Source organism: Lissotriton vulgaris, chromosome 3_1 (genome assembly GCF_964263255.1).
Source record: "Lissotriton vulgaris chromosome 3_1, aLisVul1.2, whole genome shotgun sequence".
In the NCBI taxonomy this organism is placed as follows: domain Eukaryota; kingdom Metazoa; phylum Chordata; class Amphibia; order Caudata; family Salamandridae; genus Lissotriton; species Lissotriton vulgaris.
The window spans coordinates 1,359,561,483-1,359,589,026 of NC_141689.1; the positions used below are offsets into that span (position 1 = coordinate 1,359,561,483).

A 27,544-nucleotide genomic window follows, 5' to 3' on the forward strand; every position below is an offset into this window, starting at 1 on the left:
GTTAAATTAACAATCGACAAGACGTCCATCCTGGCGCGCGGCCACTCCCAACACGCGCGCCTTAAAGTGAGGGCTTGTTCCTCATCTACAAGAGCCTTGCACCATCGGAAATGAAGTATTCATCTGGGGAGTGTGGTCATTTTGGCTGCCGTTTGTATTGCATTTGACCGTTGACCCCCGCTTTGTAGTTACAGTGCATATTCTTCACCAGCGAAAACACGAATAAGAAAGCAAACACGCAGGGAGCGGCGGCAGAAATAGTCCAAGTAGCAGATAATTCCACGGGGCTGCGTGTGGCAAAGGCAGGGCAGAGCTGTGAAGCTTGGTGGTGGTGGTGGTGTGGAGTTAGCAAAGATGCAAAAAAGCCATCGGAGTAAGAAATAAGCCTTTCCCTTCGGGGGAAAGATGTGTGTGTTCGGAAAGTTTTGTTTCCGTGTATGCAGAGCACAACCCCAGCTCCATTATTTTCCTTCATATAGCTATGTGTGGTCCTGGGCACCACATACATTGCCCTGGTGCCCCTGTTTACTGCGATGAGCGTGCCTAATGAGAACCGCCGTGACGAGTGTCCATAGAGGAGTCCTGGTGGGTGGCTTCTGGACTACAGTGTTCCGCTTGTTGTAAGGCTGGCGATGCGAGCGGGCGTGCTGTATTGTTGTGGTATCACCCTGCGCCGGCAGCAGCAGGGCCGGTTTTTCAGGTCATTGTTTTCTCGTCTCGCCCTCTGTGCCGCTCGCATTAGCAGCACAGAGTGCTGCACGGTGACAGCAGAGGCGGCAGCGCCAGTACTAGACGGCTATTTAAACCCTGCTGGGCGAGCACTCTCCCATCACATGACCCGCCGTTGGCTGTTTGGACCTCCACTGCAAACCGGAGCAGTCAGCAGCGCCGGAAGCACCGTGAGTACACAGGGCACCTGGGAGAGGGCGGGGTGGCTGCTGGAAACCTCGCAGCGCTGCTGCTGGCTGCCTAGCGACGGCGAAGGTGAGCCGCTGTGCAGTGGCCGCTTCATGGTGTAAACAGGAGGCGGCCGCTTCTCACTGTCCCCGCCAGGGCAGAGCGATCCTGCTGCGCCCCTGAGCTCTGCGGCAGGGGAAAGGACGCCTCGAACCATTCGTACCTGTGCATCAGGGAGAGACCAGCGCCACTTGGAATACCCTCGCGGCGCTACGTCTAAGGATGTCAGCCAGGCTCTTGTTTCTGAACGGGAACGCAGCTCCCACCCACCGAGTTTTTCTCCAGGAGTGGAATGGTGTGCAATGTTCGTTTTAAGCTGTCAACGAGCCCTGTGCACAAAAAGGAAACACGATCTCGCCAATGCAGAGGTCCCACCAGGAGATGCTGATATCACAATTTGACTGACAGATGGAAAGTGTTTATCATTTTCCAAATGTACATTATGCCAGTCGTTCGTAGGTGGCTTGCTTTCTGCTCAGCGACGTATGGCTGCGTTACTGATGGTTCAGTTCTAAAGTGTCGTGGGCGAGTTGCTCTTCGCAAAGAGGGGCACATTTTCCGCATAAAATGCAAAATCAGAAAAGGGCCAGGTTTGGGCTAGATAAACAGTGCTGAATTTTGAGCCGTTGGATGCAGGATAGGCCCGCAGACACTCATGTATGGGGGCCGGCGCTTATTTTCCTCCTCAAACTTTGACCCAGAGCAAGCGAATGAAAAAAAACACAAAAGGGGTAAGAAGGAGAAACGAAATACGTTAAATCAGTGAAAAATGGATGTAGGAGTGAGTGTCTATGGTGGATGAAGAGGCTTGAGGTGGAATCGAAACTAGGCAGCCTTGGTATTCGTCTCCCCTACATTGGATAGTGCTAGCTGCCGGCCTCTGAGCTAAATTTTGGGGCCCAACACTTATGATGCCTACGTTTTTAAACTCCGTTTTATTTGTAAACAGTTCTTGCTAGCTGACCCGTTGACACCCTGCTGACAGGGGTGTGAGGGGCAGGGAAGCGTAGCAGGGCCATGCAGCGTTCCCTGCCTCTGACATCATGCTCGGCCGCTGGAATCCGGGCAGTGTATTTGACAAGCTCACGAGGCATCGTAAAGCACAATTTGGTAGCGCGTAAAAATAATCTAAAGGTTACACTCGGATTCCTGGCCCAGCTCTCCTTTACATATAAGCGACAGTCCTCCGATGCAGTTGAGAGAACTTCAGAGACAACATAAAAATAGAAAGCAAAAACATGTGTAGTGGTTTTACAAGAGTACAAGTGATCCTGGCCTCTCTGACTTGTAACAATAGATTGTACTATGCAGTATTGACATCAGCCAAGTAGAGAACCTCCCCGCTAACTCAAACATACCTTACCCACATTTCTTAATTTGTAAAAGAATGAGTGCTGGTGCCCGAAGCTCTGATAAGAAACCTATGGCCGGTGTATTTAAAAGTTGTGTATTCTTCAATACACCTCGTGCTTCTTCCATCCACTACCAGACACTGTGACGGTGTTCTGTCTTTTTCTTACCCCTTGTTTCTCCAGGGTTTGTTTTTCTCTCACTTGCTCAATGTCTGAATAGTTAAACTAAGTAAGTACCCGTGCCCAAAAATGAGTGCAGTGGACCCCACCGGCAACCACCGGCTCAAATTAGGCCCTTATTTTTCAACCCTAAACCTCCCGGGTCTGTTTAAAGATGCTCCAGTGTTCCCTCTTGCTTTCTTCCTCTCTCACCATCAGGCATATCTACTGGTTGTTCTCAGGACAGTATTTGCAAGGGGGCGGCTATGTGGTGTGGTGGGGCGGGGCCTGCACAGCAGCTGCAGCGGGAGTGTTGCAGGCATCAGAGGCAACATCAACCCAGGCTTGACCATGGCATCTTCCAAATGTCTGGCTCCAGCTTGGCCCTTGTCCCAAGGGGACTTGCGAGCCAATGAGGCGCCAAGTCCAGTTTTCAAAGCACTGACCCATTCAATCTTAAAGGCACTTTTGTAAAACTAAAGCTGACAAATGAAAGAAAGCTGGAAATTAAGCAACATATGCTAAACACACACCATCTAAGTGAAGTTTCTCTGTGGCCAAGCCAGTGGTGCTGGAACCGTTTTCAAAGTAGGGGTACTGCAACCAATGTAACACCGCTAAAGTCAGTGGGACAGTAAAAAATCCAAGCTTTTCACAAAGAACAAACAGCAAATGAGCCATGCCCATGCAGCAAGACAGTGGCAAAGGTGTACTATGTAGCCAGTCGAGCATTTCGAAATACACTGTTGACAATATATTAATAAAGCATGGTGTCATATCACACTGTAATTTATAGACAGCACGTTTGCCATTGAAATAGCCTCACAATTTGCACTGACATGCAGGTTTGTTGATAAAACTATATAGCACACAAGCGCAAATGTGTGGAAATTGAGTTTCAGCGACTATTTATCAAAGGCACCTAACCAGGTAAAGTTTCTTCATTTATTTTGCTCCTGCTAAAGTCTTTGTTTTCTTCACACCTCAGAAGTGTATTATTTGCTTCATTTGCACTTTCCTAACTGATGATATATTTTTAATTATTTGCACAGTTCATTTGGGGTTATTTCCATTTTGTTGTGTGATTGGAAAAAAACGATACTCTACATTATTTGCTTTCGCACACCCTGTACCTCAGCAAGATTGTCAGATAGTTGACTTTACAAAATCCTCTAACTTTGCAGTTAGAGGGGGAAAAGTAAACGCCTATCCCCATGTCAAATGAATAAGAAGCAGTTTGTAGAAAGACACAGCCTACCGCAGAGCAAACCACCAAGGTGAAAACACATTTCAAAGGCATCGATATTGCTCGTTCAACGTTTGAACTGCAGCATGGTTATTTTTGGGGCGGTGCAGCTCACCCCGTACCACTACTCGTAGAATCTATGATCCAAGCTGCATTTGGAATGTGTCCCTTTGAAGACTTACCATCGCTGCACAAATTCCAATGAACCCTGCATTCCATGTCTTCGTTTTGCCATTTTCCTACTCAGTTTAGTTGCACACAATGGTTTCATGGGGCCACACCTAAATGAGTTTCCAGTAAGGGGGAAGTCAGTGGTTTTACCATAATAATAAAGTGACCTGCTTTCCCTTGCAAATAACCCTGTACTATGGAGAACAGAGCAGATACGTTTGACAAGTTCCTGGATTGCCTTGTGGATTTCTTAGAAAGAAAGTCCGAATGATATAAGATGTGGACCCTCTATGGATTTGTTGAAGCCCTTTTGTGGATCCTGACACTCGGAGGGAAGACCGTGCACCCCTGCACCTAAGGACACCGTTAGCGCCTCGCCGGACCCGCTTCGCGGGTCCCGCAGCGCGGGTCCCGCAGCGCTTGTTATATTGACTCTGGGAGCTGTTTGTGGGAGTTCAGAGGAGCGCGGGGCAGGTGAGCGAGCTAGCGGGGCTGCGAGCATTGAGGCAGGGACTCCAGCGTCCAGGAGTCCCTGCGCGCCCAACCAGTCACACCTGGGCTGCTCTCCCCGCTGGCCACGCCCCCGCCAACGGAGCCAAAAGCGGAACCATCACTCGACTTCCTGGGACCCTCTACGGATTTGTTGAAGCCCTTTTGTGGATCCTGACACTCGGAGGGAAGACCGTGCACCCCTGCACCTAAGGACACCGTTAGCGCCTCGCCGGACCCGCTTCGCGGGTCCCGCAGCTCTTGTTATATTGACTCTGGGAGCTGTTTGTGGGAGTTCAGAGGAGCGCGGGGCAGGTGAGCGAGCTAGCGGGGCTGCGAGCATTGAGGCAGGGACTCCAGCGTCCAGGAGTCCCTGCGCGCCCAACCAGTCACACCTGGGCTGCTCTCCCCGCTGGCCACACCCCCCTGTCCACCAACCAATCACTAACAGTAACGGGGCATAAGGCAGATCACTGTTCCCGCTCAGCGTGAGCGAGCGGGAGCGCGCCGGGAGAAGCCCGGGACAAGGGCGGGACCGTCTGTGGCCGTCAGTGGACTGCAGTGGACGGGCGGGCCACCCCTCTAACATCCTCTTTAAAGGTGAGCACTTATTATGGATTTCAAAATGGGCGACAGCGAGAACATTGTTGTAGAAAACAAGATTGCTGACACTTCTGTATCCCTTATTACTTCCTTTGAGTCATTGATAGACTCTGCTTTTAACGAAATAGTGGAGACTGAGAGAAGATTCTCTATGGGTTCTTTTTCTACTAATAACAAGACGACTCTTACAAGTAGCTCTAGCTGTATTAATGGAGACGCACACATAAATCCAGAAATAATTGTGGTAAAACCATCACATCCCTTTGTTGACGTGCCCACTATTCTGGATGATGAAAACACTGTCATCTATACAGCACAAGTCACTGCCTCCACAACATCAGTGGCAGTAACGCCAAAGCCACCACTGACAGCGACATCCCTGGTATCCCCTCAGATAGAGAGCGTTCCTACAATTGTAACTGCCTCGCAGGATGATGTCATTAATGCGGACACCATTGACTTTAGTAGTAACAAGCCGGCCAGGGAGAAAGGCAAAAGAGGCACGTCTAAGCAAAGTGCAAATAAAAGAAAACAGCCTGTATTCCACAAAAACCAACCAACACCTCAAAGTCTGTGGAATAAAAATAAACCCTCGGGGGTACAAATTGTCTTGACAGAGGATAAAGGGGATAAAGACTCCGGAGACATGGATAGTAGTTCTGATGTATCCATTACTAACCCATGTGGGAACTCTAAAACTACATGGACCCAAACCACATTAATGGGTGATAATTATAATCTATCTAAACAGAACGGAAATATGATAGAGACCATAGTTGATACTATTTTTAACCGGATTGAAAAACAAATGATCAGCCAGTTTAATACTGTTTTTAAAAGCTTTGATAGACTGGATAACCTGGTTAAAACTGGTGAAACAAAAAGGAAAGGGTCAATTATCTTGGACCAAGTTAGAGCAGATCGCCTTTTGAAGGAATTGGAAACTGCAAACAATATACTGTCATCAAAGAAACAGGTCAATACCAGTACCTCGGGTGGGGCACTAAGCAATTTTGCTTCTGCTTCTCCTTCGACGGAACAATCATTAGCCAAATCCACAACCGCTAAAAAGGGGTCAGTTATGAGTAAGGCTAATACATCTACGAAACCAACCCCTATACCTGCTCCTAGGAAAGTTGTTATTCCATCGACTTCCAACACCTCTGTTCCAAGCAACAATAATGGTCCAACCAATCTAAGCGCAGCTCCAAAACCGACTGCTGCAAACAACAACGTGGGTAATGGCCCCCAAGGGTCTACTAAATCCTTCAAACATCAAGGACCTGCTTTACATTTGCCACCAGATGCTTGTCCTTTTGTTTTGGTTCTAGCAGGTGTTCCGCCATTGCGGGAGGATCAGGGGGAATCGTGGGTACAATTACGGAATAAGAGCATAGACTGGCTAACCAAACACAAAGGTGTTGGTTTTGACATCTCCAGAGAAATCATATCTGCACGTAGGGTATCGTGGGTCGGCCCTTTACTCAAGGACAAGGAAGGTGACTGCGTTGTTCTCAACTTTAATAATCCTGGGACAGTAAGAAACCTCCTAAACAGAAACTGCAACTATTCATCCATCCCAACTGTTGCAACTATGTTACCCTTGAGCTATTTCTACAGACAACCGGCCACACAACCTCGCCCACCTCCTATGCAATTCCCAGTGCCATTAATGCATCCACAACCATCACCATTTATGCATTTTCAACAACCACCTATGCATTTTCGCCCACTACCTATGCAATTTCACCAACCTTATTTCCCATTACAAACGTACAATAGATATGCACCTCTTTCGGATCTGGACATGCAAGACTGACCACCTTCGACTACTTTTGTCGACCCTTCTCCGGTATCCGAACCCCCGATTGCCTCAGAAATCCCACCTCAAAGCACCCTGAGTAAACCACTTCAGACCCTTGCTCATTTGCCTCTGGACTCAGTACTATCTCTTGTTAGCTGGAATACAGCAGGTTTAAATTCTAAATTGAAAATCTCAGAGTGGTTCAAGTGGGTTGATAATAATTGTGATATATTGTTGCTACAAGAAACATGGAGTACAACGTCACCAACAATTGAGGGCTTCTGCTGTCACAATCTTAAGGCTTTGCCGTCTCCCATGGGTCGACCTAGTGGGGGACTATCTATTTGGTCCAAAATAAAACGTGGGGTGTATACTAAGTTGATCCCAACACCGGGTATCTGTTGTTTTATGGCTATCAAGTACATTAACAGACTGAAATTATGTATTATCAATTTTTATAATAATGATTTTGTTAGCCGCCCAAATGGCAATTTTACACTATTGTTTAATTTTATAGATGAAATTATGGGGGGACAAAAACATGGATCTTTCGATGGTATTTGCATCGGAGGGGATTTTAATGCACACATATATCGCCATAGCCCAATATGTAAGAATGGGGTAGAATTGAAAGATTTTATAGCTTCCCATGACCTAGTAAACGCTATGGAATTTGCAGGTACAAGTACAAATAATGTAACAACCCCCACTTTCATAGGTCAGGGCTGTGCTTCTACGACTGATTATATTTTCACATGCCCTGAGTTAAGTGAAATAATCTTAAAAGCTGAAGTCGTCTGTTCCGCGTATAGTGATCATTATCCGCTTAGAATCAACATACACAATCCCCAGACCTCAAGGGTTGCAGTGAAACCAGATGTAGGTCCTCAAAATCTAGCATTATCAACTGATAGATTGAGTCTAGCATGGAAGGGAGCTGACAATAAAGGAATACTTTCCAGAGTAATCAAAAAATACCCCGAGACAGTTGAGACTTGCCTGTCGTATATAAGTCCCAGCAATGAGGTGGTTGGCGCTTTTGGTGATTTATGCAGGGGAATTAAAATTGAATCCTCTAAACCTGTCAGGCAGAACATCTCCCAGGGACCTCGTTGGTTTGATACTTCTTGCTTTAGGGCCAACAGGGATTTGAGGGCCGCACTTAATACCAGCCCGAGGGACCCTCAACTCGTGAGAGCATTAAGATCACAATATAAAAGGGTTTTACGAATTAGATCTGAAGCCCTAGTAATCAATCACTGGGAATCACTTACGCGCACCGCCAAACTGAAGGACTCAATGGGCTTCTGGAAAGAAGTCAAGTCGTTAAGATCTTTTGGTTCCAGCATCAACCAAATTAATAGTAATATAACTGGCGAGGCGTGGGTAGAGCATTTCTCACAAATCTATGCCATATCAGCTACCCCTTCAGACACTGTCTCTCTATCCTTTAGCGATGAACCCTTGACCTTTTCACTACTTGAGGTCGAGGATGCTATCATTGACAGTGCTAGCAATAAAGCCCCGGGACCTGATGGTCTTTCCACTGACCAAATAAAATCAGAAATTAACTTCTGGGCCCCTCTTTTATGCAACCTATTTAATAACCTAAATGACAGCTCAATTCCCGAATCCTGGTCGAACAGTGTTATTGTGCCCATATTCAAGAAAGGCGATAGGTCGGATCCCGCCTGCTACCGCCCGATCTCACTGATCGACAACACGTTAAAAATTCTGGGAAGAGTAATCTTCAGTCGGATAAGGGATTGGGCTGAAGATAACAATATTCTTCATTGTAGTCAATTGGGTTTTAGAAGTAAGGTGGGCACCACAGAACAATGCTTAAATCTAAACCTGATTATGGCTAAATATATTATTGTTAAAAAATCCCCTCTTTATTTAGGTTTTATGGACTTGAGTTCTGCGTTTGATTTTGTTAACCGTTCTAGGTTGTGGTCACTTTTGCTCGATTATGGTTTAGACGACTCACTGGTGTATTTCCTTTCCTATTTACATAGGGATTTAAAAGCACGAGTACGAATTAATAATGAAGGTGATTTGTCTGACGATATCCCTATCAGCAGAGGAGTTAGACAGGGCTGCGTACTCGCCCCACTGCTTTTTATTTTATATATCAACAGGTTAAGCAACACTTTGAGTGAGATTATTAAGGATGTTCCCATAATAAACGGTTCCCCCATCACTACTCTACTTTATGCGGATGACGCTGTATTGATGGGGCGTACACCGAATGCACTACGCACTTTAATCTCTGGTTTTGTTACCTTCATGTCCGACCTTGGTTTAAACACTAATTTAAAAAAATCTTTTATAATGAATTGCGGACCAAATAAGTATAACATTGCATCCATTAAATCGGGTAATAACATTTTAAAATGCACCAGCACTTTTCCCTATTTAGGGTTGTTATTTTCCAACTCAGGCTCATGGCAGCAACATGCTGCCTTTGCAAGCAACAAAATTGGCAAGTCAATTAACTCGATCCTATCCCTTCGCCAACCGAAATTGGCTGATGTTGTTACCCCTCTTCTTGCCATCTACCGTACCCAATGTCGACCAACCGGGACTTACGGTGCAGAAGTATGGGGATATTGCAACAGCTCGGCCCTCCAGGTGGAGGAAAATAGATTCTGTAGGAGGGTGTTAGGGGGAGTCCCTTGTGCTCCCACTCTGATCTGTCATAATGAATTGAGGCTGCCATACATTGTTGATTTCATAAAGTCAAGGCCTGCCCTATTTTGGATTAAAATCTGGTTAAATCCAGCAGCAACATTGACTCGTAGTATTATATCTGACTGTCTGTCTAGTGATAGATCTCACCACATACCTTGGCTAAAAGCAGTCAAAAATAGTCTGCAGCAGGTGGGACAAGGATCCCTATTTAGTTCCCCTGACTTAATTGTACCCGCTCACAAAAACAGCATTAAACGGGCATTTATGGAGCTATATACTGAGGAAAGGATGAGATCAGAAACTAGTAAACCAGTGGTCATGAAGTATTCACGCATCTGTGATCTAGATGTTAATAACCCTAATAACTTTATTAGATATTTGACAATGCCGATAGGTAGATGGAATCGGAGTCTTTTATTCAGGTTCCGGGAGGGAAGCTTAGTTTATTTGCTTAGCTTCCCTATTGGCTACAATAAAAACTTAGAAGAATTGGATTGTCCCTGTTCCCAAGGTGGACGACAAAACTTATTACATTATTTCTTCTTTTGTGGCCACTACAAATTGTATACCTGTCAATATTTAAGACCAATCTTACGCAAATATAATCTACGTGAATCTATTCCTGCTCTGCAATTTCTGCAAATGCTGCATATGGATGATGTTATTTATTCTGTTAGCTGTTTCATAAAGGCCTGTGTGAAATCGAGGGCAACTATGGAATTTGGATAATGGATAATAGCACTATGCTGGTTTATGCATTTGTGTACCAGCTACTAAATAGTAATTATACTGAATGTGTGTAAGAGATACTTCTGTAGTGGGTAACTGTGGACATTGATGGATTAATATTCCTTAGTATTACGTACCATGCACCTTGTACATTATATTATGCATTTTAAGTCATCTTGCTGCTTAACCTAATCGGATCTTTGCATTTAATTTTGTAAGAATCGTGTTTTTAATGTTTTTCTAATGTACTTTCACTCTGTATGTACTTTTATGGATGTATCAAATCCGAATAAAGATCATAAGATAAGAAAAGATATAAGATGTGACACGAGTATTTGCAGATTGGTTGTCCTGAACATTGGAGAGAGAGTAGAGAGAGCGTGGAGGGAGAGAGTGGAGAGACTAGAGAGAGCGTGGAGGGAGAGAGTGAAGAGAGTGGAGAGAGGGAAGGGAGAGAGAGAGTGGAGAGAGAGTGGAGGGAGACAGTGGAGAGAGAGTGGAGAGAGAGAAAGAGAGAAAGAGAGTGAGAAAGTGGAGAGAGAGTAGAAAGAGAGAAAGAGAGAGTGCGAAAGTGGAGAGAGAGTAGAGAGAGAGAAAGTGGAGAGAGAGACAGTGGAGAGACAGTGGAGAGAGAGACAGTGGAGATAGAGTCAGTGGAGATAGAGTGGACAGAGTTGAGAGAGAGAATGGCGAGAGAGAGAGTGGAGAGAGAGTAGAGACTGACTGACTCAGAGACTGAATACTGACTGACCGAGAGACTGACTGGCTGAGAAACTGAGAGAGAGAGAGACTAACTGACTGAGAGAGAGAGACTGCTGACAGAAAGAGAGAGATAGAGAGACTGACACAGAGAGAGAGAGAGAAACCGACTGACTGACAGACTGACAGAGAGAAAGACTTACAGACTGACTGACCGACAGACTGAATGACTGAGAGAGACTGACTGACTGAGAGAGACTGACTGACTGAGAGAGACTGACTGTCTGAGAGAGAGAGATTGACTCACTGAGAAAGAGAGAGAGAGAGAGAGAGAGAGAGAGAGAGAGAGAGAGAGAGAGAGAGAGTGGAGAGAGAGAGAGAGAGAGTGGAGAGAGAGAGAGAGAGTGGAGAGAGAGAGTGGAGAGAGAGAGAGGAGAGAGAGTAGAGAGAGCGGTGAGGGAGAGAGTGGAGAGAGGGAAGGGAGAGAGACAGTGGAGGGAGACAGTGGAGAGAGAGTGAGAAAGTGGAGAGAGAGTAGAAAGAGAGAAAGTGGAGAGAGAGACAGTGGAGAGAGAAACAGTGCAGAGACAGTGGAGAGAGAGACAGTGAAGATAGAGTGGACAGAGTTGAGAGAGAGAATGGAGAGAGAGAGAGAGTGGAGAGAGAGTTGAGACTGACTGACTCAGAGACTGAATACTGACTGACCGAGAGACTGACTGGCTGAGAAACTGACTAAGAGAGAGAGAGAGACTAACTGACTGAGAGAGAGAGACTGACTGACAGAAAGATAGAGAGACTGACAGAGAGAGAGAGAGAGAGAGGGAGACCGACTGACTGACAGACTGACAGAGAGAAAGACTTACAGACTGACTGACCGACAGACTGACTGACTGAGAGAGACTGACTGACTGAGAGAGACTGAATTACAGAGAGAGATGAACTGACTGTCTGAGGGAGAGAGATTGACTCACTGAGAGAGAGAGAGAGAGAGAGAGAGAGAGAGAGAGAGAGAGACTGTGATGGAATTGGGGTCAACATGTGTATGAAGCTATGCAATGCCTCTTAAGATTGCTATTGTCTACTAATAAAAATGTATTATCAAAATTTGCTCTTTGTAGTTACATCTGCTTTTGAAATACTGCATTGAAGCATTGTCTGATGTTTTAAAATGGAAACGAGAAGGAGCAGTGGATGCACTTTTGTCAAAACTGAACGATGAGTGGGCCCGATTTTGTATATCATGACAGGAGTCTGCATCAGGAAACCCATCTAAAATAGGGCAAACTTCCCCGGCCTACTGATGGCAGGGACCCTGTAATGAATGGACCACCACCTATGATAGCCTGCTGGCAGACTAAGCATAACCTTTTACTCCACCATCCAGTGTTACTTATAACAGCTGTATTGGTGACAGTGGCTTAACAATCGCCCCGCATCCCCTGCAGTATGGCGGGTTGCTGGCCTGAGACCTCTAGACTGGCACGGAGGATGGGAGGGGGGCCCCTCATTGTAGTTTGCAGGGGGGCCCCCTCAAGTTTCATTACGCTGCTGCTGCCAATACGGTTGTAACATAGAGCAGGACTCAATCATGTGGAGGAAGTCTGTTCCTATTTTCCTATTTGATTACAATGGGGGCACAGTGAGGTGGTAAGTTGGAAGCATTTGTTTATTTTATCTGGCGACAGATATGCTCTATGTGTGATGTACGTCTGTATAACACAACATTTGGCATTTTGTGGGATCTGTGTTGTGCTGGGCAGGATTGTGTCCTATTCCTTCTTGGTCCATGGACCTCCCCTGTCTTCTTCCCATTTTGTGCTCAAGGACATTAAGGGCTGCAGAGTGTGTTAGAAGTGCTTCTGTCAACCAGCGTATAATATGGCTCCCATTCCCCATTAAGTACAAGTATTGAATCCCCAGGTGCATTTGGGGTTCAGTGTTCATGTCCCCCCAGGCCGCCGCTGATGATCTTATGATTGAGTTACATAAGAGGAATTGACCTGCTAGCAAGTCATTCTCACGGATCAGCCTGTCAAAGGGTATCAGTGTGCCGTTATCATACTAGTTGCCTAGGGTGTGTATCTCAGAAGCATGCCAGTGTGCAAGTGCACCATTTGAAGTGCCCCTTTGTTTCTTGGGGTAAAAAGGAGGGGTAGCAATGGAGCATAAGGATTGTGTGTCTGGTGAGGTACAAGCTAGGTCTGTGGCATCGATGAGCCAAGGCCAGACAGGTCGGCGACAGGGCGGGGGCGTGCTATTGGGTGGAACAAGTGATAGATCTGGGACAGCATCCATGTTGGTTGTGTTGTGGCTGTTTGGGCTAGATTAAGCCCAGCAAGCCACTTTGTTGCCCACTACAGCTGTGCGGCTAGGTAATAAAGCGGTGTAGAGCGGGAATATCGACGGCAAAATATCGAGTTACATAAATATCTCAGCAGAAATATCGACAAGAAGAAATATCGTCCACAAAATTATAGTTTGACCAGAATATCGACAGACAGGTAAGTAATATCGATAACAACAATATAGTTGCAATAAATATCGTTTACAAAAACATAGTTAACAAAAATATCGATTTTTAAATAATTATAAGTAATTTAGTGTTTTTAATGAGTATTGTTTGTTAATTAATTATATGTTGTAGCATTTTATTAGTTATTAATTTATTTTATGTTGAATTTATTGTTATTAGTTCCGTAGCGGGTTGTGGGTTTATAGGGGAATAGGGTGGGAAGTAATTGAAATATATTAACATAATTGATTAATTAATGTGTTAATTTAATACAAATTGTTTAATAATTATTAGTTAATTAATTTCAATTAGTTAATTGATAATTAATTATGTTAATTAATTATGTTAATTGTTTAAATAATTTTAGGTGTGTGTAGTGGACTATTTAAGTGAAAATGTAGTGAAGTCATTACATTTTTATTGAATAATTAATAAATTAATTATAAATTAATTATAATTAAATAATTATTAATTTTAAAAGAGTAAATACATTTAAGTTTGTGTTGTGGTGTTTATAAGTGTATATGGTGTGAAAGCTGTCAATTAATTAATTAAACATTTTGAAAATACATTAATAATCATTAATTAATTAGTAAATATTAAATGTAATTGAGTAATTAATTTTAGGTGTGTAGGTGTTTGCTGACAATAATATATTTAAATGTATATATTAAATATGTTTATAATCGACATTAAATTTTATACTAAATTTGATAGATGGTTTATTATTTTTTTTGAGTTCCAGCGCTTTCCCTACTGTTGTACCCTGTGGAGTGGGAATAGTAATTTTTATGCCTACGCTATCCAGCGCTTTCCCTACTGTTGCACCCTCTGGAGTGGGAATAGTAATTTTTACCCCTACGCTATCCAGCGCTTTCCCTACTGTTGCACTCACCGGAGTGGGAATAGTAATTTTTACCCCTACGCTATCCAACGTTTTCCCCACTGTTGCACCCTTTGGAGTGGGAATAGTAATTTTTACCCCTACGCTATCCAGCGCTTTCCCTACTGTAGTACTCACTGGAGTGGGAATAGTAATTTTTACCCCTACGCTATCCAACACTTTTCCTATTGTTGCACCCTTTGGAGTGGGAATAGTAATTTTTACCCCTACGCTATCCAACGCTTTCCCTACTGTTGCACCCTTTGGAGTGGAATAGTAATTTTTACCCCTACGTTATCCAATGTTTTCCCTACTGTTGCACCCTCTGGAGTGGGAATAGTAATTTTTACCCCTACGCTATCCAACGTTTACCCTACTGTTGGACCCTCTGGAGTGGAAATAGTCATTTTTACCCCTACGCTATCTAGTGCTTTCCCTACTGTTGCACTCACTGGAGTGGGAATAGTAATTTTTACCCCTTCGCTATCAAATGTGTTAACTATTAATTTTTTCATATTTTTATTAAATGTATGTATTTTTGTTGTTATATACTTTTATGTGTTAAATATATGTATATGTACACATTTATTAAGTTTATAATGATAAAAGTTAGTTAATTTGTTATAAATAGTTAAAATATAAAAGTAATGTAATGTATTTTGTTAATAATAGTTATATTTTTAATTATTTAATGTAATTTATATTAATTAATAAAGTCGATATTTTTTACATCGATATTTATTACATCTATATTTTTGAGTCGATATTTATGTACTTACCTGTTTAGGTATAGGGAGTCGATATTTTTGTCATCGATATTTATACAACTATATTTTTGTCAACTATATTTTTGTAATCGATATTTAAACACCCTACCAATAAAGCTCCATGTTTGGGACAGCTAGTCCGTCCTTGTTTGAAGGTGCGCACAATTTCCAGAGTGCTATTCTATGGCGATTTTTGTTCAATATAAAGTTCCGGTCAATTGTTCCAGTTCACCAAACGTTTTGGTGGGTACATAAAAGGGGAGTTATGCAAAGTAATACATCAGTCTTGGTAATATTACCATTTTGTCAAAAAATAGATTCCCCTTTGGAAATTGTAAACCCAGGCATTCATTCAGCTCAATAACAGTACAAAAAACTAATTCAACATTTTCAAACAACACATAGGGAAATGCAGAATTAATTAAAATGCGAAAATACAAAGTAAAAATATACAATTTATTTAAACAAGTTAAGACCAGCTCAGGCTTGTATAGTGCAATCCATTAAAAATTATATATTTGAAATCACAAATACATTAACAATTAGCACAGTTTATCATAAATGGCAAAAACAATTCTAGGGACAGAAAAAGAGAAAGAATAAAAATTCCTGCTAACAACGGAAGAACTGCAGAGGTCACTCAGTGATCAATGCTGATTATTATTACAAATATTCCATCAGGTTAATTGTCTCCAAAAACTCAAAGTAGTTCTCCCTTTCTTGTAAATCAACGCGTTTCGGTGGGCAATCAATTAGTACCCATCACCTTCCTCAGGATGCTTATTCTGTCTCGGAGGCGTTAGCCCGGCCCCTTTTATCGCTTACCACCAGAAAACACCACCGGATTCGGGGTGTTGTGGTTGAGGACATTGTTACTCCTCGGATTTACACAGTTTTATTATTATATCGGGTGTTTCTGCCGCAAGCTATTCTTGACATCTTCACTTTGAGTACGCCTACATCTATCGAGAGGCTTATGATTGGGACTTGATACAAGCCCATCCTCGTGTTTTAACAGTGCTTCAATATACTACTAGTGATCTATGCGACACAACCTATGACTAAGGCTTCTGTTGTTTTTAATGGGATGGTACAATTTATTATCCTGAGGAAGGTGATGGCTACTAATTGATTGCCCACCGAAACGCGTTGATTTACAAGAAAGGGAGAACTACTTTGAGTTTTTGGAGACAATTAACCTGATGGAATATTTGTAATAATAATCAGCATTGATCTCTGAGTGACCTCTGTAGTTCTTCCGTTGTTAGCAGGAATTTTTATTCTTTCTCTTTTTCTGTCCCTAGAATTGTTTTTTGCCATTTATGATAAACTGTGCTAATTGTTAATGTATTTGTGATTTCAAATATATAATTTTTAATGGAGTGCACTATACAAGCCTGAGCTGGTCTTAACTTGTTTAAATAAAGTTTATATTTTGACTTTGTATTTTCGCATTTTGATTAATTCTGCATTTGCCTATGTGTTGTTTGAAAATGTTGCATTAGTGTTTTGTACTGTTATTGAGCTGAATGAATGCCTGGGTTTACATTTTGCAAAGGGGAATCTATTTTCTGACATTTGTCGCTTGCTACTACTACTCCTTTGGTTTTTTGGGTCCCTCTCTTTTATTAGAGAATATTACCATTTTGGTCAAGGCTATTCTGCCCATCACATATAATGGCAACGTTTTCCAGAATTTTATTTGTGATCTGATGATGGAAATAGCTCTCTCTGGTCAGTTACCTTCTAAAATGTCAGTGGGATGATGATATGTGAAAAAAGCCTAAATATCGGTAGGAGGTTGGCTGCCAACTGAGGGAAGAATCATTGATCAGGAAATTGGGATTCTGGATTTCAGTCCCAAAGGGATACAAACACGATTTGTTCCAATTCACTTTCAGGCTTGATGTCACTTCAAACTGCTGTAATGTTTTAGCTATGGTGTCTGGGATATTGTACAAGTCCCTGAGATACAGCAGGAGATCGCCTGTGTGAGAAGTTAGCCTGGCATATGATGTCCACTATTCTAGTGGGCACCTTGCACCAGTGTAATCGACCCTTATTGATGGTGGTTGTAAAGTCAACCTTATAGACAAGCTATCCTAATGGTAGCATGGACCAGCAGTTTCAGGCTAAGACTTCAGAGAGCATGTGAAGCAAGCTGTTTTCCCAATTATAATCCCTTGAATACCAGATGAAAGGACACCACACATGGTATATATCAAATATATATATGTATTTATTTCTAACACAACCCCTCTGCACTCTTTATGAGGTCAGAGGTAAAAGTACATCACAAGTTACTCAATTAGCATACGATAAGTAGCACAAATACAGTTATGCCCTAGGGGCCTCACAAACCATATACTAAAGAAGTGGTATAATAACCACGTGAGAGTTAGACAGCAGGCCTAGGGCCTGTAGAATCGCTGGGACTACCCTAAACAACCAAAGGTTAGGAGGTAGGAGGCCCACGGGAGACGCGTGCAGTGTCTAAACACAGTCGCAAGTTACCATTGACTTATAATGGGAAACAAAGAAGTTACAAAGTTACTGCTTTAGGACACTTCCGGATGGACTGTGATAAAACCCCTTTAGACTAGGACACTTCGAGAGTCAAGACCCACAAGAGCACCGGAGTACTCGTGTTACCTCACCCAGGGAAGCCAGGTGCATAGCTGCCTTTTGGTGTCGGGTTTCGTCATCATTTTCTATTGAGATCTGCAAAGAAGTGCTGCAGGCGACCAGAGGAAAAGTGTCCGGGTGGATCCAAGGGTGGATCGACGATGTGAAGAACCTGAAACCAGAGGGGACAGAGTCTGGGTCACTAGCCAGTGACCAGGAAGGAACCAGGAAGGAACCAGGCGATGTTGCGTGCTTGAAGGTGAAGAAGGTGAGCTTGTCTCTTCATCCACGAGGTCCAGGAGGCATCGACAATGACCAGGTGCTGGATTTGAGCTGCCCACAAAGGATCTAGTTGACTGTGGTGTCGGTATCCGGATTGGACCCAACAAGCCTTGGCAACCGCAACCCATGCAGGATGTCGAGATTGGCTCTGTTGCAGACAAGCAAGGTTTGTGGTGCTTCTCCTTTGAAGTGAAGCTGGAGCAAGCCTGGAGCAACCAGGAAAGTAGTTTAGTTCAAAAAGAAAGTCTTCAGGGGGCTCACTAGCCAACAGGCAATGAACTGGGAAGACGCGCCAAGCTGAAATGCAAGAGTGGGCCCCACGCGGCACTCGTGGAGTGTGGAGGGCTTGGCTTCGATGCAAATGGCACTCGCGTCTGGGGCTTCTCGTATCCCAATGCACAACTGCAAGGGTACCTTAGTAGTTGAGCTGTTAGCAAAATGCAGGATGTCCAGGGTGTCCGGTCCCACGTCTCTCGTGTCCGCCACGGGTCTCAGCTTTGCTGTGGATGTGGGTCACAGTTAGAGAAGTCTGAGAGTTCAGTTCCTGAGTCTTCAGGTTCCAGCAGGAGCTTCGACAAAGCAGACCGGCAAGTTACTGGTGGTGCCTGTTTGCACAGGGTGGTCACTCCTTGACCACAAGGGAGATGTCTTCTGTCTTCTAGTCAGAATAGAATGTCGAAGGTCCAAGAGTTCTGTATCAAAGTTTCTTTCCAGGATAATCTAAAGTCCTGGAGACACAGCTCCTATACTTATACTAAGCTAAGGGGCTGGATTACCTGCTTAGGTCTTTCCTATGGGTGGACCTGAGAAGGGGGTGGTTACACCACTTTCCCTTTGTCCAGTTTCGTGCCAGAGCGGGGCTGGAGTGCCGCAGCAACTGGTTTGAACCGGGCTATGCATGGAGCACCTTGTGTGCTCCAAGCAGTGTCTCAAAAAGCATCTGCTGATGCAGCCCTCTCTGTCCCAATACACATCTGCCTGTCTGGAGAGGTGCTGGCACCTCCCTGGACAGGAAACCCATTGTCCAGGCCGCCCTTGCTGGAGTTCCCCCAGCAACAGGAAGTCAGACTTGTGTCTGTGGCAGCAGCATCCATTTTGTGATGCTGGGGCTCTGTTTAACTTTAACCGGGTAAAGCAGTAACATACATGTCTTTTCCCTCTAGAAGGGTGGAATGCTACCCTCACCACCAGAACTGGTGTGTGTGTGTGTGTGGGGGGGGGGGGGGTAGTATTCCAAAGTGTTTGACACCTTACACAAAATGTTTTGATAAAGCCAAACCAAAGTTAGCATTGACCGCGAGGATTATAATGCACTTAAGAGCATATGGTATGGCTATATCACAGAACAGCTATAAGGAGATGGTTCTGAAAGCTGCAGAGGGGCTCAGCTCATGCCAGGGCACCACCTCACATAAAACCAAGCACTCTGCCTCCAGTATTGTCGAGGCCTATCATAGGAGTGACTTACAGGTGCATATGTTTCTATATATAGGGTACATATAGGGATACTATGTCTAAGTAAGGGGTGTTTACACCACCTTACCCAAGCTGAGTGATCAGCCTGTGGTGTCAGTTTGGAGGGCCATCCAGGGGTGACATAATACATGCTGCAGCCCCTGGTAGGCCTTGGATCACCTTTGCCCTGGGTACCTATGGTACACTATAAAGGGGATGAGAACGCCGATAACTGGATTGTTGGAATCACACTCAGGGTTGAATACCGATGGTTAGTTCACAAATTGGGTGGTGCTATTGAAGTAAAAAAAACCTGTGCCCAGGGGTGGATAATGCAAGCGTGCGTCACTTCCCTCGGGAGTGACGTCCCTTCAATGCACTCGGTTTGATATTTTCCTTGAATTAATTAAATGAAAATTCCTTGAAGTTTGATTCATACGTTGTTTATTTTATTTGTTAGTTTTCTTGTTTCACATTATTAATTCATAATGTATCCAAACTTATTTCATTGGTCAGCCCAATGCATTTCGGGCATCCGCCCTTCATCAGTGCACATCGCTGCACGGAACACATGACGAGAGATCTGTACATGTTTACAAGAACTCGAAGGTCGCCACGACGCTCAAGCTGTTTGAGACGTACCTTTACGCATTGACTGCAGGAATAAGTCCCCTGATGAAGGGCGGAGGCCCGAAATTAATTGGGCTGACCAATGATATAAGTTTGGATACATTATGAATTAATAATGTGAAACAAGAAAACTAACGAATAAAATAAACAACGTATGAATCAAACTTCAAGCAACTTTTTAATTTAATTAATTCAAGGAAAATATCAAACCGAGTGCATTGAAGGGACGTCACTCCCGAGGGAAGTGACGCACACTATACAGGGGCTCACAAAGGTGACCCAATACCCAATCTGGTATATACCTAAAGTACATGGTATCAATTTAGAGAGAGAACAGCTGGGCTGTGGGTCTGATTAGCAGGCCCACAGCCACACTAAAGTCGAAAAACCTGAAAATCACAGCAAAAAGTGGGGGTGACCATATGAAGCAGACCCTACTCTCCTACAGTCCGCATATAAGCAGACCAAGTGCACACTATCACCTAGTAGAATGCCCCAGTTATCCCCCCTCCTACTTAATTGTGTTGCTAATGGTCCCATGGCTAGCGAGAACAGCAATGGGGACAAAGGGCACCCTTGTCTGGTGCCTCTGTTTATAGCTACACAATCTGATGTTATACTGCCTATGCATATCCGAATAATGGGTTGCGTATGAAGCAACTTAATCAGTTTAAGAAAGGTGCCCCCGAAGCCGTTATTTGCGCAATACCTCGAGGAGATAGAACCATTCGAGGGAGTCGAAGGCCTTCTCCAGGTCAAGAACCACGCAGCCAGAATTGGGCCAGGCATGAATGGCATATTTTTGGAGTCTGACAAATCTTTGGATATTCAGGGAAGTGTTTCCGGTAGGAACAAATCCGTTTTGATCAGGGTGCACCAATTACTTTACTAACAGTGCTAGTCATGCCGCAATGATGGAGGATAAGATTTTATAGTACGTGTTGAGGAGTGCCAGCGGTCTATATGAGCTCAGTAGAGTCGGGTCTGTGTCTGGTTTGGGGAGAAAGACCAATAATGCCTCTCGTTGCATGCCCGTGAGTGTGGAAGTAGATAGTGCAGCTTCATATACTTTTTTTTTTAGCTGAGATGCTTATATTGTGGCGTAAGCTTTATAGAATTCAGTTTGTAAACCGTCAGGGCCAGGAGTTTTCCCAGTAGCTAAAGAGCGCATGCTTGCCGGGATTTCTTCCTGGTTGAGTGGGGCGTCTAATTCTAGCCTCTGTTCTGGGGTTATTTGAGGGAGTTTGATTTCCAAGAGATACTGGCGAATCTCAGCAGTCGTTACAGTGACAGTGGACTTGAACAGTGTGGTATAGTGTTGTGTGAATTCTTGGTGTATTTCCTGTTGCGTGTATAGTAATGTCCCCTGCGGGAACGGATAGATGTGATAAAGGACCTGGCATTTTGCCTGATAAGCCATGCAAGTAGCTGACCGGCCTTGTCTGCGTTACTGTGGGTACATGCTAAGTGTGCTGTGTAATTGAGACAGCTGAGTCTTTCTAGCAGGCAGGTGTATTCTGATTTGTTCTCTTGGAATCTTATCTAAGTTAGTGAGTCAATGGATGAATGTTTTTCAAGGTGGGCTAGCCGATTTTCCAACTTCGTGAGGTCTACTTCGAGCGTTCTAAGCCTGCCGATTTGTGTGCCTTGGCAATGTCCTCATACTACTGTCTTGAAAGCGTCCTATTCAATCAGGGCCTAGGATGCAGTGTCTGCGTTTTCATTGAAATAGTTAATCACTTCAGTACCTAATGATTCCCGGAATGGTTTGTCTTCTAATGCTTCAGGTTGCATGCGCCATCTGGGGATTGATGTTGCGTTATTGCCCCATGTTATCTACAGTGTGTGTTAGTTGTGGTCAGAGTGGGATCTCTCGAGGTACTCAGGCTCAGTTATTACTGGTAGTAAGTCCTCTGTGGCTAGTATTCTGTTGAGCCGGACGTGTAAATCGTGTGAACCGGAGTAGTATGAGTCGACCCAACCCGTGGGGTTTCCATGACACCAAGAGTCTACTAGGTGCAGTGGTGTAATCCAAGTGTTTAAATGCCTTCATGGCAGCCACAGTGGGTGCCCCAGGTAGAGAAGGGAAGGAGTGGTCCAGGGAATGCGTCAAGTACGCAGTTGAAGTCCTCCCCAAGTAGCCATGGTATTCCATGACAAGTTGACAGTTTGCTAGATAGAGAGTCAAGGAATGATGCCTGCTCAGTGTTAGGTGCGTATATAGAGGCCAACACAACAGGTCTACCATCTAGGCAACCCTTTACCAAGACATAGTGGCCTTCTGTATCTATGAGCGAGTCATCTGCCCGATAAGGGGTATCTGGCCTGACTCAAATTAGCGCGCCTCTTGCAAAGGTTTGAGTAGCCAGTGGCGTATAGCTGTCCCCTCCATCTCCTTTGCAGATTCAGTGTTGCAGGTGTTGTGAGGTGTGTTTCTTGAAGGAGAGCTATTTGAGCCTGATGTCGCTTGAGGTAGGAATAAATCGGGTACCTACAGGAAGGAGTGTGTATCCCCCTAACATTCCATGTGCATATTTTGATGGATGTCATTCTGCGGGGAGGTGTGCGACCCAAATACTAATAAGAGGCCCTAGGGTGACCATGTTACCTGTGATGGAGCACAGGAGTGGGGCCATGTGATACGTCATTTCTACAATGTCATTTATATCAGATCATATTGGTGTGTATTGGGTAACTAAACTAACATGAACCAAAACATATAATGCCAGTAGGAAGAGAATGCAACATGCAATCGTCCAAACCTTAAAGCAAACAGACTTGCCAACGATGGCTAGTGGGTTAGGCTACCCCGGCGATGAATGTCAGTGTGGATGATAGAATTTGTGATCCCCCATTTGTTGAAAGGTAAGCAGTAACGGGGGTTACACAATCAATTGTTTAGTTTAAAGTATTAGCCCAGGAAGCGATCGTGTGAATAAGAGTTTTCAGCCCTTAGTGTCCATAATTACTCATCCATTAATTGTGACTAAAGCAGGGTGCTGTAATCATCTCAGTTAGGAAAGTAGAAAATAGTTACAGAGCAATTCAAGTCTCGTAGTTCTTGCGTGGTCAACGCTTCAGCACCGTGGCCTAGGTCAGTCAGACAGCTATCAGCTCACTATCTAATGTCATCTGCTGTATGAGGCATAATCACCTTTAAGGTTCCTGAGTCCTGTGAGTTTGAGATCTCTTCGATGGATTCCGCATCACTTGTTCTTTCATGCAGGCTTTCCTCCAACAGTGAGTTGCCCAGATGACTTCCAATTTCTGCTGCTGCTTATAACGCGGTGCGTTGATTCGACCTCATTTGCTCTAGAGTGGGGCCATGACACAGCAACGACGTATGTTTCTTTCGTCTCCTTTCCCCTTGTGTTGTCCCGGCTCCGCATTGAGGCACGGTCTCACAGTTTTCCAATTGGTTTGGACGGCATCCTCGATATTTCTGGAGTCTAGCCAATCCCAGGTGGTGATGGGGGTATAAAAAAAGTGGGTATAGTGGGAATAGCAGGGAGTATTTAAGGTCCAGTTTACGAAGCCTCAGCTTCCCCTCCAGGAAGGAGTGTGTCTGTTTTTGGACCGATTCTGTGTAGACAGGAAAGAGCATTACTGTACTATTCGCCACTTGTATTCTCTGTAGCTTTCTGGTTTCCTATAATATTGTGTTCCTGTCTGTAGGAGAGTAGGATCTGCTTCTTATAGTTACCCCCACTTTTTGCTGATGTTTTACCATTTTTCAACTTTAGTCTGGCTGGGTCCCTGCTATCCAGGACCCTCTCTAAAATGATTCCATGTACTCTAGGTCCACTCCAGATTGGATACTGGGGTACCCTTTTGAGTCCCTAGTATATGGTACACTAGGTACCCAGAGCATAGGTACCCCAGAGGACTACCAGGGGCTGAAGCATGTATTATGCAACCCCTGGGCAGCCTTTCAAAATGACACAACAGGTCTGCTACATCAGCCTGTGTAAGGTAGTGTATGCACCCCTTACTTAGATATAGGTTCCCTATATCTACCTTATATCACTGCACATAAAAAACCTTTCAGTCACCCCTATGGCAGGCCTTATCAGTCCTGAAGGCAGGGTGCTGGGTTTTGCGTGAGAGGGTGCCCATGCATGAGCAGGGCCCCTCTGCAGCCTTCAGAATCTATTCTCCGGGGTTGTTCTGTGATGCAGCCAGACCATGTACTCTTAAGTGCATTATAACCTTGCGGTAAATGCTAACTTTGGAATGGCTGCAAGGAAACATGTCGTGTTTGGTGTCAAACTGTCAAACACCTTGGAACCATACCCACCCCCGCGCCAGTACTTGTGGTAGTGGTATGATTCCACCCTCCTAGAGGGAGAAACATGGCCACACCAGTACACCCGGTACCAGCTTAACAGAACCCTGGCATCACAAAATGGATGCTGCCGCCACAGACACGAGTCTGGCCTCCTGCTGCTGGACGAATCTCCAGCAGGGGAGGCCTGGAATAGAGGTTTCCTGTCACAGGGAGGTGTAACCACTCCACAGACATGCTTTAGTGTATTGGGGCTGGGTGGATGCACTCCAAGAGTGCTTTGAAGTCTGCAGTGGAGCCACATTTGGTGTCCCTGTGCATAGCCCAGTTCAAACCGGTTGCAGGGGCTACCAGCCCCTGCTCTGGCATGAAACTGGACAAAGGAAATGGATGTAGCCACCCCTCTTTCCAAACACTCCCGTAGGTGGGTCCCCAGAGTTTGTCCCACCCCTTCCTTGGGCATAAAGTAGGAATCCCTGACTACAGGACTTTAGATTTACCTGGACGAAACTCTGATACTGAATCCTGGAACTTTGACGATCTACAAGGCGATAGATGACTGAAGGATCTCCCTTGGAGTAAAGGAGTTACTCCCTTGCGTGCCAGGCACCAAAGACACATCTGACTGGTTTGCGTCTCCGAAGCTCCCACCGGACTCCAAAGAATTTGCAACACAGGAGGTGGGTTTCCAGACTTCTCAGAGGCCGATCCGAGTCCCCAGCAAAGCTGAGACCGTAGCCTTCGTGGGTACCATGGAACCAGAACCCCTGGACACCGTGAACATTTGCAAGTGCATCTGCTTCTCGACAATCCTGGAGGTTGTGCATTGGGTTACTTGTAGCCCAGACCCCGAGCAGCATTTCCACCAAAGATTGCCAGCCTACACTCCACAAGTGTTCCGTGAGCTGGTCCTTTATGTTTCCTCTTGAGGTACCTTTGCAATCCCTGGTCCGTCGACTGGTAGGTCCCTGAGAAGGCAACTTCAACTTTCCTTGGGCTTCCCTGGTTGCTCCAGACGTGCCCTGACTCTCCATTGCTTGGGGAGTCCCCTAGACCTTGCTGGTCCACACCGAAGCATCTTTTCTCTTCCTGCATGGGTTGCTGTTGCCAAGGCTTGTTGTGTTCAATCCGAGCACCGACACTGCACCAATCGACATCCTTCATGGGACAGCTCGATTCCAGCACCTGGTTGTCGTCGACGCCTCCTGGTCCTCGTGGCTGCAGAGTCAAGCTTCACCTCTTCGCACATGACATGGGTGGGCATTCGTCTATTGTGCCCCTGGTCACTGGCAAGTGAGCCAGACTCTGTCCCCTCTGCTTTCAGGTTCTTCACATCTTCAATCCAGGCTTGTATCACACTGGACACTTTTCCTCTTCACGGGAGCAGCACTTTGCAGCAGGTCGCCATTGAAAACGACGACGATTCCCGACACCATTTGGCACCTATGCACCCGGGTTCCCTGGAAGAGTTAACTCGAGTACTCCGGTGCTCCCATGGGTGTTAGCCCTAGAACCCCTTAAGTCTGAAGGGGTTTGCGCAAAGTTCTCTGCTAAATGTCCTTAAACTTTAAAATTCCAACCGCGACTTTCCCCATAGAAGCTAACGGATCTCGTGGCTGTATTCTCGCACTGCACAAGTCCCCCGTGGGTCCCCTGTGTCACTTCCTTGGGTGGTTCCTTGGCATCCCAGTGATTCTACAGGCTCTAGGCCTTGTTTCTAGTGAAGTTGTGGTTCTTATTTCACTTTCTTAATATATGGTTTGGTCCCCCCCCCTTCCCCCCCCCCCAAGGTCCCAGTGTATATTGTGCTATTTACTGAAGTTCTATTCTGTTTAAATTGTGTACCTGGCTCTGTAATCTCATAAAGAGATTACCAGAGAGTGTTAAATGATAAATACATATATTTTATATATACCTTGTTTGGTTCTCCTTTCATTTAGACACCCAAGAGGTTATAATCTGGTAAACCAAGCTGCTTTACACTCCTTCAAGACTTAGCCTGAAGGCTGCTCTCCATAGCTACCACTAGGATAGCTTTGAATAAAGGTTGTCTGTAAACCTATCATCAATAAGGGTTGTTTGGACTGGAGCAAGGTGCCCACTATAACTAGTGGACAGCATATGCCAGGCCAACTTCTCACACTGTCTTTGTAATTCAATAACCAAAACAGTATGGTCTGGGTCCTACCCCTGGAGGAGGGGGTCAGGCCGGCACTCTGTGAGCTCGTTCTACAATGAAGTGTTCTGATAGTGACCCCTCTGGTAACAGACCCCTAATCCATTGTCCTATGTAAGCAGTTGCATCTCTTCGCTCTTCACCTTCCTGAAGATCTATGACTCACACATTGTTTTGCCTAGAGCAACCTTCGGAGACTTCTGCTCTGTATTTGAGTAGTTTCACATGGCTCGCAAGCTCTTTGAAGCATTTTTCAATGTCTTGTGCCTTGGGGGAGAGCTCTACTATAGTGACTTCCAGTGTGTGTGTGTTCTGTCCGCAAGTTTTCGGTAGTCTACATGTAGAAGGTTCAACTCAAGGGCCACCTTGTCGATTTTGCTTACGAGCGAGGTACATGTTTGTTCCATTGTGGTGCAAAGCTTCTCCACTGCGGCCAAGACCGTGTCTAACTTACTGGACATGGGATCTGTAGTTGTCACGCCCGGCATTTTGTCTAGTTGGTATTGGGGCAGAGGTGGTTGGCCAGTCTGATCGAAGTCGGCCCATGTCGGACATATGATCTCGGTGTGTGGATTGATGGGCTTGTGTTTCTGGACTGTGCGCACATTGCTTTTGCTTTGATCCATGGTCTCTTCTACTTTAAGGCTAACTGCCTCACTGATTTGCATGCAGGGTGGTTCTCTACGCCAGGGGAAATATTGAAGGCTTACTGTATCTCTGCATGCGTAATGGTTACACCCAGTGTGTCAGCAGTGGTCTGCCTTGTTGTTTTGTGGAGCCAATTCTCGTTGTTCTGGCGCAGAGTGTCTCTCACTCGTTGCAACCTACATTGGCTTTGCTTAGGCCTTGGTCCCCCATGGTGTGCGCGTGTCTTGCTGTCCCGTTTCTTGATGGCCCACTCCTGTCTCCTTATTCACAGGCCCTCCTATATGCACAAGTGTTCTTTTAAATGGGCCAGCCGTAGGGGAGGTAGGTGAGAGGAGAAAAAAAGAGTCGATCTCTGTGTCTTTAAATGGAGCCGTGGGC

The 27,544-nt window shown here is 44.9% G+C and overlaps 1 protein-coding gene across 1 annotated transcript in view; it reads left to right on the forward strand.

The window, feature by feature from the left end:
* Positions 1-743: 743 nt before the first annotated feature.
* The window catches only part of HOPX (HOP homeobox), a 131,111-nt gene continuing 104,310 nt past the window's right edge, over positions 744-27,544 (forward strand). Inside the window, exon 1 of the mRNA XM_086963195.1 lies at positions 744-899. The gene's annotated coding sequence lies outside the window, so the exon portion shown is untranslated. The remainder of the gene's footprint in view (positions 900-27,544) is intronic.